The following is a 13953-nucleotide window of genomic DNA, read 5'->3' as shown; positions in this document are numbered from 1 at the left end:
CAGAATGGTGGGAGAGACCCCCTCCGTGCTGCACAGAATTCTGTCATGTTACCTTATGCTTTTCTCGAATGTTCACAACAGTCTGGATTTGGTTAACAAAAGTGAGAAATGGGGAGATGACCACTCCTTTACCCCGGAGTCCCGGAGAGGTCATCCGCCCCACTGAGGCCCCCCACAGTCCATGCTCATGTCCAGCATATGTGTCAATCCACTGAGTTACTTGGAGGGTCTCAGGCCTCGTCTGAGCTCCTTTTCCTGGCGGTAGGTAGCACGGCCCGGCCTCCTCCCTCCCGTTATCACCTGTGTTGGCTGCAGGGCCGGGGCTGGGAGAAGAGCCAGTGGGGAGGCAGGGGGCTTGCGAAAGGAGAGCCTTTCTTCAGAAAGACCTGGATTTACACAATCCCTTCGGAGAGTAGTTTTGCAACTTTTGTTGAAACTGAAACTGCACGTGCCGTGCCATGCCACCCAGCATCCCCTTCCTTCGAGGACCTGCCCCAACGCGTACAGAGACAGCACAGGGACATCCAGAGGTGGGAAATGGGAGACAACCTAAATGTCTATAAAGACTAGAGTGGAAAAGGGAGAGGGTTCCTGATATGATGGAATATTATTTGGCAGACAAAGAAATGAATGAGACCTGGGAGCTTTAGTGATGAATATCAAAGGGGTGGATATCAAAGACACGAGTTGAGGTGGAAACCAGCTAGTTACAGGATGACTTGTCACTCTGCACTCTGTCCTGTAGTGTGGCTTCCTCAAGGGAGCCATATTGGAAATACCAGAGCCAGGCTCCTAGGAGACTTCCGGGGGCCGTCAACTCTTCCCCAAGTGGGGGTAGGACGCAGCCTCTGCCGGCGAGTGCTTAGAGTCCCGGGGGGATACTGTGCAGGTGGGGTCAAGTGGACGGTGTGAAAATGCAGGTTTAGTATAATTTTATCTTTGCCAAATAGTACTTGTTTAATGTAACACAAACTACAGACGGTTAACAGCTTCTCACTATCAAAATAGCATGTATTCCAAGATTGTGAAATGCTGAGTGGGGACTAAAAATTAACGAGCATCCAACTCAAAAAAGTTAGAAAAGGGACAGCCGACAAGACTCAGTAGAGTAGAAGGAAAGAAACCATAAAGATAGAAGGAGGCATCTGTGAACTAGCAAACAAAGGTAAATGCCAGAGAAGACCTGGGTCTTTTGAAAAGACAAGTTAACAGACCTCTGGCAAGACTGACACAAATGCACAACACTGGGAACTGAAAATAGGCCGTAACTACTGAAAAGTCCCCTGACCCGAGATTGTTCACACCAGCTGTGACTCTTCTCTCAAGCACTGTTCTTTCTCTTGCTCCTTATACAGACCTGAGGCAGCCACTGCTTGGGTCAGGGCGCTGGTCCTCCAGGCTCACCTGCAGGATCCCGTCTTGCTCCTCAGACTCTTGCCTGTGCTGGATGTTCAGACCCAGCAGGTGGGACCCCCTTCTGAATCAGGGCTGGAGAGAGAGGAAGAGCTTTGTAGTACATAAGGAAGGCTGCCATCTTACAGACACGGAGTGGGGAGATAAAGAATTCCAAGACTCTGATATTCCAGGATAGAAGGGCTTGTGGCTGACCACGAAGGGGTACCAACCACAAATAAGGAAATGTCGTAAACCACAGGGAACGAAACGAAAACACTCACCCAATGAATGAGTTGGATTTGAGATGCCCACTGCTCTTCTTTGTCTCGTAAGCTAGGCACAGGAGAACTCGCCCTGGTTCTGCTTCATTGTTTTCCTTTTTGAGCCCTCCTCCTCAAAAATGTAAAAGCAAGCCGGCAAACCTAGCCTCCTGTGAAGCTGCCATTGGCCACACCTAAGCTCCTGTTTCTTCTCTCTGCAGCCAGCTCTCCAGCTCTTCTCCTCCAGCACCCTGACAGCGAGCACCCCAGTGCTGCAGCCTCTGTGGCCTTTTATCAAAGACTTTGTGCACAGCTGAGGAGGAGAAATCAGAAATCAAGGGGCCCATGTGAGCATTGAGAGCACTGAGCAACTCTGCGCACACTAAGCAGGTTGACTTCTCCTCGGGAAGAACTCCTCCACATGACACACATTGTAGGTCGCCAAACAGATCAGGAAATTGTAGAGGGCTACAGCAGGCAGCTCCATAGCTTTCCAGCTCTCCCCAGGGCCCCTTGGGGCTGGGAGAGCATGATATGCACAAAGCGCCAGCAGCAGAAGGTGGTGACTACCATGGGGATGAAGAAGAGGATGAGGCGCAGGTCCAGCTGCAGAGGAAACACCATGTCTAGCTGCTCTTGAGTGAATTTCTCGAGGCAGACAGGGAGGCCTGTGGCATCATTCATCGTGCTGTTGGTTGGTAAGTATTGGACAATGATTACAATGCTGCAGTGTCTGAAGGACAAGATCCAGGAGAACAGAGAAGCAGTCACTCCATGCACAGGCTGACGGGACAGCTTGTACTGCTGGGGGAAAGCCACACTGTGGCAGCGCTCGACGCTGATGCCTGCCAGGAGCCACCTGGTGCAGTAGAAGCCACAGCCAGTGAGGGCAGAGTGTGTCGCCCAAGCACTCAACCATGGTGAAGGGCAGCGCGGCAGGAGACAGTCCACCAGCTTCAGGATGAGCAGGAGGTTGTGGACCCGCCCCAGGAAGGCCCAAAGGCCAGGAGGTAGGCAGGGAGACAGATGAGAAAAGATATGATGTAGACCAAGAGGAGTCCCAGGCTTCTGGGACTCGGGGTTATCCTTCCTCAAAAGACAAAAGATGCTGTCGGCATGCTCTCTGACCGTGGATTTCCCAGCCCCAAACCCAAGGGAATCCATTCTCAACTTCACTGCGTCTCCTCTCCCCGCTCCCCCGAGGGATTATTGCTGTCTCTTCAGACTGAGTGCTGTTCCGCTCCTGTGCGCCATGGAGAGGGAAGGCCTCCTCGCTTCCCAACCAAACCACTTCCTTAGCACCGTCCTCCCCTCCATTTCCACCCTCGGAAGGAGGAAAGAAGGAAGGAGGAAAGAAGGAAGGAGGGAAGAGAGGAAGGAGGGGAGAAAGGAAAGAAAGAAGGGAAGGAAGGAAGGGAGGAAAGAAAAGAGGAAGGAAGGAAAGAAGGAAGGAGGAATTAGTCTCCTAAGAATTTTGATGTCTTAGAAGCTCCCCCAGGAAAAGATCTGGGGTCTCCAGGTCCCCACTAGAAATGGCACTTTGTGAGGGCAGTGACGACATCCCTCTTGTTCCCCGTTGTGTCCCCAGCACAGAACTGCGCCTGCCACATAGAAGGTGCTCAGCGAATACCTGTGGACAAAGAATGGCTCCAGGAACTGAGGGATGGAGACAGCCGCTCCATCACAAAGAGGGAGTAGGCCCAAGACGGCCTCGGAGTTTCTCCAAATTCCACTCAGCCAGGCGGTGGCTTTTTTCTCACCTTATCTTTGCCTGTTTTTCTTTTCTCTCCCCAAGTCACTGGGCTTGAACACAAGATTCTCAGCTTCACCTCTGAAAATGGGAATTGGGTTAAGCCCAAGGTGGGTCCCAGATGCCCAGCTTCTTGATTCCATGCTGAGCCATTCAGAGAAGGCCTGTGGGTTTGAGTGGGGTCACAGAAGGGGCCTGAGCTGGTCACGTGACCGGGGTTAGTCCTGGCCACGCCTCAGATCAGTCCCTTGACTCTGGAAAATCACTCCAAGTCCTCTCAGCATCAGCCTGTTTTCTCCACACCCCACAGAATCAATGATTTCACCAGAACCACCACAATTCCCAGGATGCTGCCTGCAAGTTCACCGTTTCTCTCCCCCCGAAGAGAGCATATGTTTGTGAGATTTATGTCGATCAAGAGTAACTGTCATCTCCTCTAATTCATCAATAAAAAGTGGATGTTTAAAATCTAACGTGATTCCTCCGTCTGTTACTTGGCATGAAGCGCTGGGGGCCCCTGCGTGTCCCAGCCCCGAAGCGGAGAATCTCGGAAGTAGGGCCAGGCGAAATGGGAGATTCCCGCCTGTGGGGACTGAGCTCGCCTTTTCCCTCCCTCCTGCTCTCACCTGCCCCCAGACCCTCGCCAGCACCGGCTCTCCATTGACTTGTCCTGGCTCGTCTCCCATTTCTGTGACCTCGGGCCCCTCCTCCTTAGGGAGGAAACCTCGCACTCTGCTCCCTCTTTGTGAGTTTATCTACACACACTCCTTCCATCCCATCTCTTCCTTGGGTTGTGATCCCGACGGCCTCTTCACCGGCACAGCAAAGTCGGGGCCCTGCCTTCTCCTGCAGGCAGCCGCATGGCCTTTCAAATGCGTCACTTCTCAGAAGCAGGTGGGGCCTTGTCTAACTAGACAGCTTTTTTCTCTTCCAGGAACAACAGGCTTTTGTATCTGGAAGACTTAAGTGGTCAAAAAGAGGAAGGTCACCAGTTGAGCTTGACCCTCTGGGTCTCCCATCAACTTCTGTCCCCACCAAGCTGATTTCTCTCAGAATCCAGATCACACTTGTTCCTTTGGGCCTCTCCTCCTTCCACTTCCTTTCCACGGGCAATTATTCTGGTAATTTTGCACACTCAGCCACTTCCTGCTCCCTCTGCTCTTTTCCCCCACTTCCTCCCCCATCTTTTCTCTCAAGACCACAGACCCCGTCAGTTTCCTGTTCACTTTCCAGGGGGCTCCAGCTGAAACTTGTTAGTATCTTAAGCGTGGCCTGACTTCCTTTGGTCCATCAGGTCCATTCTTACAAACGTTTCTCCTTGGACTCAGACTATCCTGAGTCCATGTTGCTGCCAGGACAGCTTGGGCTCTGGGCCCCCTCCTGCTCGTTTCTTCCCTGCTGGGCTGCACGCTGCCTGGGCTCCTCTCTCTTCTCACTGTCCCCTCACCAACCTGTGTGGGGTGTGCATTGCTCCCTGGTGGTGTCTCGAGGCAGACGCATGAAGACGTGGACACTCACAGGGGACGCTTTACCTTTCCTGGGGAATGTGTGTCTTGCGCTGGCTGTCTGACCCTGCCAACAGGCACCCTCATCCTTCCCCTGATCCGGGAAGAGTGACCCTCAGCCTAGTGTCTCCTCCAGAAAGGATCTCCTCTCACTTAGCTCATCGCTCCCCACCTGGCACCGGAGTGGTCTCCCGCCCCTGCAGGCTGGCCCTCCCTAACCCACACGGGGCCTGTCCTGAAATGGGCAGCGGGATGTGGTTTCAGTGCTTGACACACATGGGATGAAGGCAACATAATTATCTTTTGTTCTCTACCAAGTCAATTTGTGCCACTGTCTGCATTCATTTGATTGAGAAATAGAAACTTAGAGGGAAGGCGAAGATTGTTGGATAGGGCCACTCTCATTATCCTAAAAGGCTCTCGGAGGGGCCTCTTTCTCCCTCCCAATCCCCAGCCATGCAGAGCCAGGAACAGAGCCGCAGAATCCTCTCCTCCAGCAGGTGCCAGGACTGACGACACAAGCAAAGAGGAGGTCAGAACCTGTGCTTTTTGCCTTCTCTTATCTCCGTTCTGTCACCCGAGTTACCAGCATTGGGACATTCTTGGTGACGAGGTTCTAGGGTCACCGAGACAGAAAGGGGAATTCAGACTAAGTTGCTTCACAGAGTCAGAAGGCTCCATTGACAGCACAGACAGCTGCACCATGGGAGCAGGCTGTGCAACATCTCACGTCTAACCCCATGAAGTGAGGCCTCAGGTTCATGCACACTAATTTATACAAGTGAGATTCCTCTCTACGATGCTGCACCTTTCACCATCGCTCTGCTCCCCATTATCGATTGCCCTGAGTCTCTGCTCTGTGCAGGGCTCTGCTCCAGGTGCGGGGACCTGAGTGCACAAGACAGACAGTAAACAAGCAAGCCAGGTAATTCCAAGTGAAGGGAGGAAGCCAAAAGGGAGATCGAGAGAGAGAGACTGGCATGGGGCTTTTTGTAGGTAGGGCTCCCAGGGAAGGCCTGGGCTGAGGAGGAGTATGTGAACCAATGAGAAGGAGCCAGCATGTGAAGAGCGTGCCAGGTGGAGGCAACAGCAAGTACCGAAGCCCGTGGTGGGAACGAGTGCGCTGTGTCGGAGGAACAGAAAGCAGGCCAGTGTGGCTGGGCGTAGAGGACAGGGCAGGCTGCACAGCCTTGAGGCTGTGAAGGAGGACGCGGGAGTGAGCTGAGAGCTGACTCTTCTCTGGAGCTGTTTGCCCTCGGATGATGGTTAGCTCATCCGTGGATCTTGTCTTCCTCTCCTGGTCTTTATTATGTCCTGAGAAGTTGCTGCAGCCAGTCAGAACGTGACAGCCCCCTTCTGGTTCAGAGCCCTCCCGAAATCTGGGCGACACAGAGCCTTGGCTGTGCTCCTCAGCATCCAGCAATGACAGATGGGGTGAAGGTCAGATATGGGGATGCTACAAACAGAACGAGTGGGAAACGTTTTAAGATGGTAGAGAACAGAGGTGTCCAGCCATACATACAGCAGCATGCCCCAACAGGGGAGGCAGAGGGAAGGAGGGACACGGGCCCAACCAGGGGACTGGGTTCGAGGTAGGCACTCCTCCCCTTTGCCTTTTGTCTGGGGCCCCCATTCAGCTCAGCCCACTGCAGTTCAACTGGACTCCTTTGAAACCACACAGACAGTCTAAGATCAAGAAACCTCATCTGTTAGGAAATTGAGGTTTTCTAGATGCCGCCCCTCCACCAGCTGCCGCCTCTCCAGGCTCTCGCTTCCAACATCTGGGGAGTGAGACCCCAGGGTACCCAGACTCTGCCACCCCACCCTTCCAGTTGCTCAGACCAAACACCTGCAGGGTATCTTTGAGTCTTCTCCTTCTCTGACATTTACTCCATCAGCAAATCCTTTCCACTCTCCCTTCAATACAGATCCCAGATCCAACCGCTTCTCAGCATACCTGCTGCCACCACCCTGCGCAGGCTCTCACTGCTATCTCTCACCTGTGTTCCCGAGTAATCTGTCTGGTCCCCCTGCCTCTGCTGTTGCCCTCTTCGGTCTCTTCTCCACATAGCAGCCAGAATGGTCCTTCTAAAACGTAAGTAGTCACGTCCCTCCTGCTCAAAATCCCATAGTCTCCTCACCTCTCTCGTTAGAGCCCCAGTCCTTCCAGTGACCTCCAAGTTCCACTGTGTCAGCTTCCTGCCCCTCTCGCTCTCTGACCTCATCTCCTATCCTCTCTCTCCCCTTGTTACTTGGGACCCTTCTCTGGGGGGTGCAATTTGATGATGTCTTTCAAACTTAAAAATCCTGGAGCCGGCCCCATGGCCAACTGGTTAAGTTCGCGTGCTCCACTTCGGCGGCCCTGGGTTTTGCCACTTCGGATCCTGGGTATGGACATGGCACTGCTCATCAGGCCATGCTGAGGCGGCGTCCCACAGAGCACAACCAGAGGCACTCACAACTAGAATATACAACTATGTCCTGAGGGGCTTTGGGGAGAAGGGGAAAAAAAAAAAGAAGAAGATTGGCAACAGATGTTAGCTCAGGTGGATTAAAAAAAAAAAATCCCATACCATCTGACCCAACAAGTTGACATCTATGAGTTTATTGTATGAATGTGCTTTCCCATGTGCACAAAGAAGTGTGTTCATCACGCTGTTTTTTGTTCTAGTAAAAGACTGGTGACAACCTAGGTCCTTCGGTAAAGGGTCTGGTTAAATACAAGCCATGGGGCATCAATCAGTGGAAATACCACGTATCTGTTCCCAAGAATGAGGCAGAGCTACATAGCCAATGTAAATCAGACTCCAGGATGTACTGTGAACTGAGAACAGCAAGACATAAGAAGAGCGGTTGTCAAGAGAAGGGGACGCACCCCGTGCATTCACTCAGGGGGTCTTTCCAGAGCTGCCCCCAGGGCACAGCAGTTACTCGCACTGGGGAGTGGGCGGTGAACAGCCCGCACTTTGCAGAGCTGACGTCTGATGGCGGCAAGACAGGCATAGATTGATAAACAGATACGTAATATGAAGCCGGGGCTGGGCTGGCGCTAGGAAGACAAAGACTGGAACGGCAGGGTCCGGGGCAGAGAGCAAGGGCAGGCTGAGAAGGCCCTCAGAGAAGGTGACCTTTTAGCACAGACCTGCAAGAAGGAAGAGCACGAGGTGTGAGGCTGTCGGGGCCTTCCGGGCAGAGGGACCGCAAGCCCTGAGCACAGCCACAGGGGGAGGAGGAGGTCAGGACGCCAGAGTGGCTGCAAGGGGATGGAGTGAGGGGAGAGTTGTGGGAACGAGGTCAGAGTGTCCGCAGGCCCAGACAGTGTGTGGCCTCGTGGCCGGGGTCAGGAGGTAGAGTGACAGCCGGAGCACGATGGGCAGAGGCGTGATGTCATCTGCTTCACATTTCCTAAGGACCCTTCTGGATGCTGGGCGAGGAGTACACAGAGGGAAGGGCGGCCCACAAAACTGTCAGCGGTGGTTTGTCTCAGGGGGGAACTGGGTGTTGGGGTAGAATGGAAAAGCCTACCTTTCTCCATATATCCGTCTGTACCGTTAAAAGAAATTTTCTGTGTGTGTGTAATCTTACTCAAAAAATAAATTAAAGGCAAGAAATATATTCACAGCTAGCATTTATTGAGCATTTATTATGAGCTGTGCTGCTCATCACAGTGAACACCTACGATCAAGACGAGATAGTCTGAGTAAGCGGCCAGCAGCGTGGCCACATCGCCTAGCCACAGCCTGTCCGCCTTTTGGGCTGCCCCAGACGGGAGAGTGGATAGGACCAAAGTAGACATAAAAAGAAGAAGGGCAGAGCTACCAGCCTCCCAGCCACTGGATCTCTGAGCCACATCCCCACCCATACTTGGCGTTATCCGGCTTCTGGGTTTTTCCTGGCTGCGTGGATATCAAGCTCTCTGTGCTGTTTTCATGCAGTCTCATTTTTCTGATTACTCGTGGACTGAGCACATCTGAACAGAATGCAGGCTCTCTTAGCTCGTAATCATTGTGCTGGACAGTGTCTCCACGATGGTTCTTAATTGCAACAGAGGCCAACCCTGGCTCATTTAGGGATTCCATGATAAGATGTTGGATAGCTCAGAGATTTGCCAGGAAGGCTGGAGAGCCAGGCTTGGAGAATAAAGGAAGCTGTGCAGCCAAGACCACATTCAAAGTCATGCCACAGATGTAGTGAGATTCAGAATTTGGGCAGGAGTGCCCGACTGGCAACAGAGGAGACAGGCTCGGAAAACAAGGCCCAGCATTATCAGCTTCTCGAGTGGGAGCCAGGCTCTGCTTCCCACCAAGAGTCCTACGTGGGCAGTTGGCTAAACATGGGGAGGCATTTAGATGCTAGGCAACCGAAGGACGATCAGCGTCCTTCCAGCAGGGCCTCTCCAAGGTCAGGGCAGCTCAGATCACTTCCATTTTTTGAGGTTCCCAGGATATGAAAAAAAAGTGATAAAACTCCAAAATGGGATTATAACAGTAGCGCAGCATTCTTGACACAAAATAAGAAATGTGATTGTACTATTCACAAAATAGGTTTAGGATTTTATTTGTTTTTTGACAGAACGCATTACAGGGTAGAGTCAGAGATGGGCCATGGGTTTAAAGTCGGGTCCTGCCAAGCTGTTCCTGCCACTGTGTGTTTAACCTTGTTTGGGGATCATGTCCGAAGAGTAATTGTGAGGCCTGGGCCAGATGCCCTCCAGGCCGGCGCTGTGCTCGGCCCTGGCGTAGGCAGATGATCCAGGGCTGCGATGCTCTGGGAGCAGGATCCGCTCTCGGGCAGCGGCCCCTCCCACACAGGCAATTGGGTTCAGGAGCCAAGAGCTGCCCTCGATGTCGTGCAGATGCCGAATGCCACAGAGACATATTGCTGCACGCTGAGGCCGTCTCAAATTGAACATTACCACGTTAGTGAACCAGCTGGACTTGACAAGACGCAAGTAAACCCTGACTTTACTGTGCCCCCGCACTCCTTCTTCCTGTGGCATCGTTCCGTGCGCGCCATGGCTTCTCAGATAATAGAAAATCCAGTCCAGTTTAATAATCAGATCGCTCCAGGCCAGGGTAATATCGAAATTCTCAATTCTATTCCAAGTAATGCTTCTCCCTCCCAGCTCTGCGTTGCTTCCCTCTCTCAGCCCGTGGAGGAGGGGTGGGCACAGTCGAACTTCTCTTTCTTTGCTCCATCTTGTCCCATCTCCTCTTCCACTCATTACCTGCTGCTTTGGACCCACCTAGGGCCCCGCCCTGTGAGCAGAGAGGAGGCGTGAGGGGCAGCGAATGTCTAGCTGGCCTGGTTCAGTTATGGGCTGGAGTCTGCCCTCTGCATGGGGCAGACGTCCACTGCCGACCATTCTCCCAAGGGGACCTTCCGCAGATTCTCGGAGCTCCCCAGCTTCCCCTGCGTCTCCCTTGGATGTGGAGCGCCTCCTCTCCTTGGCCACATTCAGCCCCCTCTCAGCCCTGGGCGTCCTTTCCGTGGGATTCACTGCTCCTCCAGGCTGACCTCCGGGTGAGATCATTTATAAAATGATTCCAGGCTCGCTCTTCAGCAAAGGGCCGGCCTTTGGTCCAAGGGAGCCATGCACCTTTGTCCCACTGTGGCTGGAACAGCAGCTCGTTCCCAACACAGCCTCCTCTCCTGTTTTGCTCCACCAGGCCCAGCGAGCCTCTCACGTTTGATTTCTCGCAGCACACGTCTGGTGCCAGCCCTTGTGTCTTCTGAACTTCAGGGGCATGGAGAGCTCTGCCAGCGGCTGTCGGGAAGTGTCTTTATTGTGCATCTCATCGGTGAGCAGGAAGCTCTCCCTCTGCTTCCCACTGGGGTCGGAACACAGCACACCCATAGCATTCCAGAACAGTCCCTACAATCTGCCTCTTCCGCATTCCAGCTCCTTCTATCTGGCCTAGAGGTGAGTCTTAAGTTCGTGCTGATAAAACCAGTTTGCAGTTTGCAGGGATGGTCTAACACCTCCCATGACGGCGGGATCTGTGGATTGTTCTTGGCTGAAACTAAAACCGGGTCCCCTTTTTATAACCTGTATTCATTTCACAGACATGATCCTCAGTGCTGTTGCCTGTAAAGAAAGCGCAGTGATGCCAACCCTCAAGATTATTTACAAGGCGAAGAGCCCGTCCACAGGGAAAATCTCTGCCAGACTGAAGCGCTCCGCCACCTCTGCTCTTGTGCTTATTTGCCGGACAACCTCACAGGCTGGTGCAACACTCTCCCTCTTTTCAGCCACAGGACGAAAGAGTCACGCTCCCATACGTGACACCACCTCCAGGGAGAGCAGAGTTTTGAGCGATGCCTGGTGCACTAGTTAGGACTTCACCTCTTCTCCCCGGTTGAAGGACGCCTGTGAGCTGGACTCATGGTACGGCAGGGACAGCCTTGGCTCTGCACGATTTTTTTCCTAAGTTACCATTTTTAAATTCCACTCTCTAGCTGTTGAGATAGGAGGTTCCTCCCCAGAGGGTAGGACACTGTCCCTCAAAGGCTGCCGCCCTGCCCGGCAAGGGCTCACAGGAGTCCTCTGATTTCAAGGAAAATCTGTGCTGGCTTTTTGGGGGTGTCTGGAGACCAGTCTTGGGAGACACTGATAGAGAATGCCAGAAAGTTGGCTGTGTTTTGAGCTCATTGCTGGTGAGTCTGTGTACCTGGCTCACAGGAAACGGGTCAGATAGGGCTCTGTCTGGGGGCGATTATCCTGATATTCACCCTTTGGGGTACATTTTCTATATTATATCAGTGGGAGAAATGGCAGTGTCCAAGGGCATGTGCTGGCCCCTACGTCGGGGGTTATGAGACCCTCCTCACCCATCTCCTGTGCATCTGCCGGGGGGCCTGCCCTGCTCGCAGTCCCGCATCTACCCGTGACCCACCCATTTTTCTTAGAGAAACACTCGTGCTTTCCATGCCTGAGGTTTGAGGGAAGTTGAGGCATGTCACCCCTCCCCAGCTCCAGGGTGGGCACTCAGAGGCCTGAGTGGGTTCAACGATGTGTCCCCAAGATCCCAGCACACGTCACGGTGGCCCTGTGAGTTTTCAGGCCACGGACTCTCTGTCCCCTATTATCTGTTCCAGCTTGGTCAGAATCAAGGTGGTGAATGTTCTTCCATTATTATTTCTTTAATTTGAAAAAATGCATAATAATGCACAAATATATCCAACAATACAGAAGTGAAATGTGAAATGCCCCTCCTCCGACACTTACTTCTCTCTTCCTAGAGGTCACCTCTGTTCTGTTTATACCATCTAGGTACCTATAGAAATACATAGTTTTAAAAATGCATAAATGGAACCATACTATGTATGTCATTCTGAAACTTCATTTTTCACCATCCAATGTGCCTTGTGTGGATCTTTCCCTGTAAGTATGTACAGATTACTGTATTCTTTCTGATGGCTACAGGGTATGTTTTAGGACCGTCCTAAAATTTATGCAGCCATTTAGGGTCCATTTTCACAGTTTGCAGTTCTTTTGCTCTAGCAGGCACAGCATCAATGAGTACCCACCTATCTATATCTTCTATCATCTATCTGTCTCTCTCCATATCTATCAATACACCCGAGTATTGTGGTTAGGTGGATTCCAATTAGATATGTAATTGATATAATTGCTGGGTCAAAGAGATGTACTTTAAAGTTTTTGATAGATAGTCCCACATTACCTTCTGGAAAATGTTCGGTAATTGACATTTCCCCCAACTGTGTACGAGTATCCATCTCTGTGCACCTTCACCAATACTGGATATTTTGAATCTTTACCATTTTCGTTAATAGGATGAGTAAGAATGATGATATCTTGTTGCTTTAAATTCCATTTTGAGGATTCTTTGTAATGAAGCAACCCAAGTCCGTTTCAGATCGGTGTGGGAAAGGGTGCAGTGTTCAGTAGATGCTGTTGGGATAGCTGACTATCCATTTGGAAGAGTTACAGTGAGATAACGAACGTAAAACCCAGGTATGTGAAGGATCAAACATGCTTTTAAAAACCATAGAATTTGCATGGGTCTCATATAAGACCATTTTTAAGCCTGGTAAATGAGAAGGCTTTTTTCTAGTATGACATAAATGTGGAAGCCATCAAAGAAATGACAAATTTGAGCACATAAATATATAAAACTATAGAAAAAATTATCATTAACAAAGTGAAAGACCATTATCTTTCTACATATTTAACCGATAGAGGGTTTATGTGCTAATATTCAAAGAACTCCTGAAATCAAATAAGAAAAAGGCAAGTATAGGAAGAAACATAAATGACTATGTACAATGTGCAAATATTTTCTCCTTCACTTTTTATCTGAGAAATTAAAATTAAATACTGAATGTGATGTTTAATTTTATGTGTCAACTTGGCTGGTCACAGTGCCCATATATTTGGACAAACATTATTCTAGATGTTTCTGTGAGGCTGTTTTTGGCTGAGATTTACATTTAAATCAGTAGGCTTTGAGTAAAGCAGAGTTTGCTCTATAATATTGGTGGGCCTCATCTAATCAGTTGAAGACCTGAGTAGAATAAAAGGCCGACCTCCAGCAGACTGCCTTCAGACTTCCTCTGCAACAAGGGCTCTTCCTGCTTTGCCAGGCTACTTCGGATTTGAACTGCAACTCTTTCCCAGGTCTTCGGCCTGCCGGCCTCCTCCGTCAGATTTTGGGCTCATCAAACCACCACAATCACACGAGCCAATTCCTTAAATAAATATCTCCCTATGTATAAACACATCCTATTGGTTCTATTTCTCTGGAGGACCCTGACTAACGCACTGAGCTACTAAATTTTACATGTCAACTTTGAAACAATTTTTTTAGTATTTTTCCTCATTGGCAGGGTTATGGGTCTCTTGCAGACTGTTGGGGGAGGGAGGGTTGATTCAGCCAGGGAAGGCAGTTTGTCAGTATTTATAAAAGTTTCAAATGTGTCTATCATTGAATACAGCAGAATCACTTTCAGGAAATGTACAGATGTGCAAGAATTCATGTAAAAGGATGGTACTTGTAGCATTATTTATAATAGTGGAAAA

The 13953-nt window shown here is 50.8% G+C and overlaps 1 long non-coding RNA gene and 1 pseudogene across 1 annotated transcript; one reads left to right on the top strand and one right to left on the bottom strand.

Moving 5' to 3' along the window:
* Positions 1–1694: 1694 nt before the first annotated feature.
* Positions 1695–9909, bottom strand: LOC106781802 (free fatty acid receptor 2-like; annotated as a pseudogene).
* Positions 9910–10513: 604 nt separating this feature from the next.
* On the top strand, positions 10514–13654 carry LOC138915697 (uncharacterized). Its single transcript, XR_011421815.1, has 2 exons — positions 10514–10833; positions 10977–13654. It is a non-coding gene; the product is annotated as an uncharacterized lncRNA (long non-coding RNA).
* Positions 13655–13953: the final 299 nt, after the last annotated feature.

Source organism: Equus caballus, chromosome 10 (assembly GCF_041296265.1).
Source record: "Equus caballus isolate H_3958 breed thoroughbred chromosome 10, TB-T2T, whole genome shotgun sequence".
Classification (NCBI taxonomy): Eukaryota; Metazoa; Chordata; class Mammalia; order Perissodactyla; family Equidae; genus Equus; species Equus caballus.
This window is presented reverse-complemented; position numbering and strand designations above follow the sequence as displayed.